The sequence below is a fragment of the Sminthopsis crassicaudata genome, chromosome 5 (assembly GCF_048593235.1).
Source record: "Sminthopsis crassicaudata isolate SCR6 chromosome 5, ASM4859323v1, whole genome shotgun sequence".
NCBI lineage: Eukaryota > Metazoa > Chordata > Mammalia > Dasyuromorphia > Dasyuridae > Sminthopsis > Sminthopsis crassicaudata.
In genome coordinates, this window is record NC_133621.1 from 155,066,831 (window position 1) to 155,073,896 (window position 7,066).

Here is a 7,066-nt window from a genome sequence, read left to right on the forward strand (position 1 = left end):
TCACTATGTATGTAGTGAGGAATAAGGTGTAAAGACACTGGAAAGTGGACAGGTGTAGGCTGGACAGAAGAGAAGATAGGTTAGGAAGGGGTTTGAATGCCAAAGGATTTAACATTTTATTTTAGAGGCAATAGAAAGCTAACAGAAATTACTGATTAGGGATAGACCTGTGCTTTAGAAAAATCTCTTTTGAGACTGAATTGAGAAGGGATAAAAGTGGGAAAAAAAACATGAAGCAGGCACATGTAGTAGGAGACTACTGTGATGTGGTGAGGGGTTATACCATGGTTATGGCAGTATCAGAAAAGAATCAGGGGAATATTTAAGAGATATTGCCAAGTGAGATTGGTAACAGCTTGGATATGGTGGGGGAATGATACCTTGATTGTGAGCCTGTGGTAGTGTCTACAATAATAGGGAAATTAGGAGGATAAGAGTTAGGGTTTGGGGAGGAATATAATGAGTTCTGTTAAGTTTAAGATTTCTACAGGACATCTAATTTATTATATCTGAAAGGACATTGGAGTGGCAAGATTAAAAGTCAGTGGATACAGGGCAAGATAGGTATATTTGAGAATCATCAACATTGAGTGTATAATTACATCCATGGGAGCTGATGAGATTATCAAGTGAAGCACTATATAGGGAGAAGAGAAGAGGTTTATGACAGAATATGGTAGATCTCCTAAAGTTAGAGGGCACCCCGGATGAGGACCCAGCAAAGGAGACTCTAGTAGTCTGATTGCTATGAGGAAAACCAGATGAGTAGTATTAAAAAACGGGCAAACAAACAGAAGAGAGTATCCAAAAAAAAAAAAAAAAAGAGTGAATTGGTGATCAACAGTGCTAAAGACTGGAAAGGGATCAGAAATGAAGATTGAGAAAGAGCTATTGGATCAGCCAACTGAAAGATCATCAGTTACTTTGCATATGTGAATTTTGGTAGAATTATGAACTCAAAACCAGATTGATGAATGATTAAGAGGCAAGAAAATGGAGACACTTAATATAGATGATTTTTTCAAGGAGTTTAGGCATAGAGTAAAGAAGAGATTGCTATATGATTATAGTTATCAGAGATGGAAGTATCAAGGGAAACTTTTTTGAGGATGAAGGAGACAGGATCATTCCAATAGGCAGTATGGAAGAAACCATTAAACAGAGAGGGGCTGCAGATAAGTGATAAAGTGAGCATGACAATGAGAGAATTTGCTAGAAGAGAAAAATTGGAATGTATTACTTATACTAGTGGAGTGTTTGGTCTGGGGTAAAAAATATGGTTATATCTCTTCTTATGAATCTAGGATAAAGGAACAATAGGGACAAAAGGTATCTGAGCCATGAGATGAGAAATGGGGGAAAGAGGGAACTTCTGCACAATGGTTTCAATCTTTTCTACAAAATATGAGACAAGGTTCTTAGCTAAGAGATTTAGGAGAAGGGAGATGTATTTTAATACTTGCTGCCTTTTATTAAATTTAAAAAAAGGTAAAAATTAGAACACTAGAAAGCTCTTGACAAAAATGTTGATGAGCTGGCATCACTATCAAAATGTATTCACCCAAGTCCTAATTTAACTTCACATGCAAAAATATGGCCAACTAGAAACTCATATGAATTGGTCAATTTAATGTGGTCATTTTGATGTCCTGACCAATTGAACAAATTAAAACTTTTTTAATTTTTAGAGCAGTAATGAATTGAACCAGCTACACCCAGCAAAAGAACTCTGGGAGATGACTATGAACCACTACATAGAATTCCCAATCTGTCTGTTTTTCTCCGCCTACATTTTTTATTTCCTTCACAGGCTAATTGTACAAAATTTCAAATTCTGATTCTTTTTGTACAGCAAAACAACTGTTTGGACATGTATACATATATTGTATTTAATTTATACTTTAACATATTTAACATGTATTGGTCAACCTGCCATATGGTGGGAGGGAAGGAAGGGAACAATTGGAACAAAAGGTTTGTCAATTGTCAATGGTGTGAAATTACCCAAGCATATATCTGGTAAATAAAAATTATCATTAATAAAAAAAACTTTTTAATTTTTAATTTCATTTTTTTTCAGCTGGTAATTTGCCATTACCGAATCAATTTCATAGGACTTTTGTCCTTAAGAAGTGATTCCAATGGAAATCAAGTCAAAAACAATGTATTCCAGCATTTTATTTTGTTCATTGTCTCTTGATTCAATTATCTTCAACAAAAATTTCGAAGCATTTATTATATGCAAAGCACTGTTCTACATATCAAATATACAGAGACAGTCTCTCCCTTTTGAAGAACTTATATTTACTTGTACATGTGTATATAGTGTATCTTACATATGAAAAAATAGTGATTTTTATTGCTGCTAATTTTACATGAATAAGAACAAGAAGAGACTTCAGAGGTCATCTAGTCCAGTCCCTAACAAAAGTATAAATGTCCTGTAAATATTCGGTAAATATCTTATTTAATATACATTTCAATAAATATATTTAATCGCTACTTTAAAATCATGCTTTATCCTTACAAATCTCTCGGTGCAGTACATTTATTAATGTTGTCCAAAAAGTACCATCACCATTTGAAAGCTATATAAAATCCTAAGGAAAGTGGGGCACCAAGTGGTAGCTTAAAGATGTGGAAATTATAAACACACTTGCAAGTTATCAGTGTTAAGATTTTATATTCAGTAAGTTAATACAGATATATGATGAGAAAAAACACATTATACAAAATATAGAAATATTTCATTAAGTTTTCTTCTTTGGCTTGCAGTGCCACTATTGGATCTGTGTCCCAGGGAAATCATAAAAGAAGAAAAAGTACCCACATGTGCAAAACTATTTGTTGCTGCTCTTTTTGTGCTAGCAAAGAATTGGAAAATGAGTAGGTGCCCATCAATTGGGGAATGGTTGAATATGTTGTGGTATTTAAAGGTAATGGAATATATTATTGTTTTATAAAAATGATGAACATGCTGATTTTAGAAAGGCCTGGAAAGATTTACATGAATTGATGCTGAGTAAAGAAAGTAGAATAAGGGATACTTTGTACACAATAATAACAAGAATGTATGATAATCAAGTATAAAAAAAAAAGACTTGGTTTTTCTCAGTGGTTCATTGATCCAAGGTAATCCCATAAGACTTTAGATAGAAAATATTATCTGCACTCAGAAAAAGAACTAAGGAGACTGAATGTAAAATCAACACATGGTATGTTCACGTCTTTTTTCTGTTTTTTTTCCTCTCCCATGATTTTCCCTTTTTGTTCTGATCTTCTCTCCCAACATGATTCTTAAAAGAAATGTGGATTAAAATTAATTAATTTTTAAAAAAATTTTCAGTGACCTCTTTGTACTCTGTGATTTAATTTACCATAGTAAGCCTTAAATGCCAAGTATTTTGGAATGTGGAGTTGCAGTCTGGGTTTATGACCATTTCAGGGTATGGAGTATCTGGCTTAACAAATCAGTGACTGTATTAGATGATTAAATATAGGAACTCATAGACTCTTATTTGGACTACAGTTGTTTTTGCTGTGTAACCAGGAACAATGAAATAGTTGCAAAGTATAATAGACCAAAATAACCATGTCCTATTGGAAATGTGAAAATGGAAAGAAAGAAGTAAATTATTTAATGATGTTTATTCATATAATGATGATAATTATCTTAGTTGGGTTATGTTTTCCCTAATATTGGGGTTTAGAGTGAGGAAACTTTATTTAAACATATAGAACCTATTCTATTTATGGTTACAAGGGAACAAAGCATAAGGTTCCAAGAAAGGATTTATGGATAATAAATCATTCACAAATAATTACTTCTGTTTATAGTGTTTTATCCAAAGGATTCCAAAGTTTTCAAACAAACTTTACACACTAATGTACATGTACTGTAAGCAACTTTTATACTAAGCCTACCCAAGGATTTAAATTGCTATAAGGCTAATAGTAAAATGTGACAATTTGTAGTATAGGAGTTCATCACTAGTTCTTGTAATATCATTTCAGTATTCAAGACCACCCACCACTTGGCTCCCTGAAGAAGTATTGAATTTCTTGATAGTGGCTCTTTTTTTGTTTCTAGTTTGTATATATCTACATCTATATATGTTTGTAAATATATGTATATAATATACATGTGTATGTACATGAACATATTAACAAATAATATATTTCAAATTATGACTTATATCATTTTACCTTAGCTGTCGTAGTTCATCTTAAACAAGTTTTTTTTTTTATTTTCACCATTTTCTTTCCCCCAAAAAAAGATAAAACTTTACCAAAATTTAGCTTTGTTTTATGATACATCTAAAGATTGAAGTGATAAGTAAGAATATTTTCTTATACTTAATGACTTGGGTAATTATTTAAATTCTCTCATTTATCTTAGCTATTTTTTATTGGGTAGTAAAACATCAATGTGTTCTGGTTTGGCTAGAGATATGGAAGCAAAAAAAATACTGATAAGAGTAAAGAAAATGATCACTACCAGCTATGAAAGAATTTAAGGGAAGATTTTTGATATGGAAAATGTGATTTCCCATTAATCACTTGAAAAATGATCCAGGCCAAATCTTTGATAATATCCCACAGCATCTTCACTTGTACCACATATAGTTGGCGATGTCTCTAAAAGTTTTGCATATCATGTTAAGCTGCCATAGAACCACTGTTTGTATCTGTTTCACATTAAAGTAAATGGAAACAAACACTAAATCTAAAACTGTGAAAAATATAGCAAAAAAAAATCAAGATATAACATATTTAAAAAAACAAAACAAAACAAAACAACCTACTTTGGCTCTGCCTGTTGATTTTAGAGTTCAAAAGAAACTGAATAAGTATAGAAAGAACCTGGCAAAGGCAATATGAAGCTTATTTTCCCCAAGGAAAAGACAAAGCAATAGGTGAGGAGGAGAAAAAAAAAAAAAAATGAACAGAAACTTCCCTGGAGGAGTATTAATGAGGCATAAAGTACACACACACACACACACACACACACACACACACACACACACACACACACACACACACACAGAGTTATATTATTCAACATCTTGAAATTTTTCTTTCTTTTTTGCTTCCTTCCTTCCTTTCTTTCTTTCTCTTTCTTCCTTTCTTTCTTTTCTTTCTTCCTTCCTTCCTTTCCTCCCTCCCTCCTTCCTTCCTTCCTTTCTTTCCTTCCTTTCTTTCCTTCCTTCCTTCCTTCTTCCGTCCTTCCTTCCTTCTTTCTTTCCTTCCTTCCTTTCTTTCTTTCCTTCCTTCCTTCCTTCCTTCCTTCCTTCCTTCCTTCCTTTCTTTCTTCTCTTTCTTCCTTTCTTTCTTTTTCTTTCTTCCTTCCTTCCTTCCTTCCTTCCTTCCTTCCTTCCTTCCTTCCTTCCTTCCTTCCTTTCTTTCCTTCCTTCCTTCCTTCTTTCTTTCTTTCTTTCTTTCTTTCTTTCTTTCTTTCTTTCTTTCTTTCTTTCTTTCTTTCTTTCTTTCTTTCTTTCTTTCTTTCTTTCTTTCTTTCTTTCTTTCTTTCTTTCTTTCTTTCTTTCTTTCTTTCTTTCTTTCTTTCTTTCTTTCTTTCTTTCTTTCTTTCTTTCTTTCCTTCCTTCCTTCCTTCCTTCCTTCCTTCCTTCCTTCCTTCCTTCCTTCCTTCCTTCCTTCCTTCCTTCCTTCCTTCTTTTCTTTCTTTCTTTCTTTCTTTCTTTCTTTCTTTCTTTCTTTCTTTCTTTCTTTCTTTCTTTCTTTCTTTCTTTCTTTCTTTCTTTCTTTCTTTCTTTCTTTCTTTCTTTCTTTCTTCCTCTTTTCCTCCCTCCCTCTTTTTTTTCTTTCTTTTTCTTTCTTTAATTAGCTATACTATAATTTCCATTAATTACTTTAAAAAAAGTTGTGCTGTATATAAGCCAAATCTTATATAAGACAGATTTACATATAGTATTTTTTAAATTTTTGAATCTGATATTTTCCACTTTCTCCCTCCAGTTTTTGGAATATTTATTAAAAAAAAAACACTGATTTTTCCCTACCCCTCTCTTCTCTCCTCAGGTAGCACCAGTTGTGTTGAAAGAAACCTAGAATTTTTATTATTTCTTTTATAGGAACTTACTAATATAAAGAAAAATGTTAGTATCCAATTTGAACATTTTCTCTAGAACCATGTTCTTTTTCTCTAGTTTATGTCTATTTTTTTCACTTTTAAAAGGCTACCAGAAGAAAACTAGAAGGGATTTAAAGGGGTTTAAAGACTGGAAGAGCAGAGTTTGAGACAATTAGTGGGATGACTCTGAGCAAGTCATTGTATTTTTATCTTCGATGTTTTCCTTCATCTGTACAAAGGGGAATAATAACCCTAGGGTACTATGAAGATAAAATAAAATACTAGTAAAGCATTTTGCAAACTTTAAGGTACCACATAAATGCTAGCTATTAATAGATATAATTACTGAGCATATATTTTATATGCTACCATAAATATGAACTTTTTTTATTTAGAAATACTTGAAGAGAAATACAAATCCCCTTAAAGGTAAGCTCTTTTGGCATCCAACACATTATAATTTCACTGTACTACTTCTCACATAATATACTATTATAAAATATAAAATAAAAATATAAAATATTATATAATATAAAATCCATATGCTTCTTCATTAAAAGCTAGAGCCTGCATTTATGATTTCATTAGTATAGGGAACTCTTTGGATTGAAATATAACTATAACTCTGCTGTTATCACCATTTCTTCAATTTGTAATCTTAGATAATTAACTAAAAATCTGGGTAAGAATCAAGCTACTTACCAAGGGGCATAGAAACATGAATGACTGACTGGCCCTGAAGCCACTCTTACCTCCAGCCTCAAAATAGTTCTCACTTCTTCATTACTTCTCCAATGTTTCATCAAAGCATGGAGATGCATCTAGTTAACTCAGCTATTCTGTAAAAATGACTGATAAATTGTCTGAATATTAGCATCATCAAGGCTCTTCAGAATGTTGGGTACCAAGTGCTAAATGTTTTTGTCCAAGATGACCAATAAAACCATTGTGTTAAAGTAGTGGAGATTTTGATTT